Here is a 1,556-nt window from a genome sequence, read left to right on the forward strand (position 1 = left end):
TCTTTCGGATATTACCGGCTTTCACGACTAAACTGATGAGCCAGAAATATTCTCAAGAAAAACTCGTCTGAGTGTGGTTCTCCGCATGACAACTATCCAATAGATGCTCAAGCAAGAGGGGTCGGGTAGATCATTTTAGAGGTTTTCAAAGCAATCCAAGTGCCCAAATTGCATCAACAAGGTCCCAGGAATATTTTGCAATCATTCACTCAAGGCCATAAGCTCTCCATCATTCACACGACCTTCAATTTCAGAGGTATGTTTTTGAACTCCACCTCTTTAATTTAAGCACTCTTTGTGATAAAAGTTGATACCATTTCATTCAGCATCATCAGAGGATTAAAAACCCTATATCAACATCTATTTATATTTCAGTATAGTCATTTAATTTGATTTTTTAGTTTTAGGGTTCTTCACGTTTTTCAGTTAATTCATTAGATGTAGTTGTCGCGGGCGAAAAATCGTTTTGTTCCTCTTTTTTGTGGGATGAGACACCTGATGCCTTCTTTGGGCTCGAGTGCTCAAAAAATGATTTTTCTTTTGTACCGACCAGACTTTTTATTATTTCCAAAAGAGGAAAAGGAAAAAAGCTGCAATAACCTAAAAGTGGGGGGAGATCTTGGGTAAGAGGGTTGGTTATACGAAGGGAAGGTATTAGCACCCAACGTATCTGTAGTACTCTACAGGGTTCTTTATTGTTTTTTATTCTATGCTATGGTGAAGGTTCTGTTGTGAAATAGGTGGGACCTAAGGTGTTTGTTTGATTATGCTCGCAAAGATCATCGCGATCCTCTGCATACATATCCCTTAAAGGGAATCAGAGCATCTGTAGCTCGGGGTCTACGGGTGCTAAGGTTTGAATGGTTTTTTTTTTGTTTTGTTTTGCTCGCCAAGGATCGACCTTGTGCCTACGTATTCTCAAAGGGATGTTGAGAAAGTCAGAGCAATCGTAGTTCCCACTTATGCTAGTGGAAGCAAAGGAAAATAGACAAATGTCGTCTAAATGCTAGATGTATCTAATCTATATCATCACATACATCTGTTTGATTTTTGTTTGTTTAACCAGCCTTGTGGCAAAAACTTTCAATGAAGTCAGCCTTGTGACAAAAAAGTTTTGATTAATCAGCCAGCCTCGTGGCAAAAGTTTCAGTGAAGTCAGCCTTGTGACAAAAACTTTGATTAATCAGCCAGTACGGTGGCAAAACGGTTTGATTGATTAGCCAGCCTTGTGGCAAAAAGAAGTTTGATTGATTAGCCAGCCTTGTGGCAAAAAAGTTTGATTTTGATTGATTGATTGTTTGTGATGATATAGAAGAGATACTCCTAGCATAGAGATGATAAATGTCTAATCTCCTAGGGTATTTAATTTGGATATTGGGGATGCTTATAAGAAGCCCGTGGGTCCTTGTACGAAGCCCAAGAGGAGGCTATCCGAGGGTCCTTGCATTGTAAGCCCAAGAGGAGGCTATGGGAGGGACAATCCAGGGTCCTTGCATTGTAAGCCCAAGAGGAGGCTATGGGAGGGTCACTCGTTTGTACAAAGCCCAAGGGGAGGC

Source organism: Vicia villosa, unplaced genomic scaffold, assembly GCF_029867415.1.
Source record: "Vicia villosa cultivar HV-30 ecotype Madison, WI unplaced genomic scaffold, Vvil1.0 ctg.001290F_1_1, whole genome shotgun sequence".
Taxonomy (NCBI): Eukaryota; Viridiplantae; Streptophyta; class Magnoliopsida; order Fabales; family Fabaceae; genus Vicia; species Vicia villosa.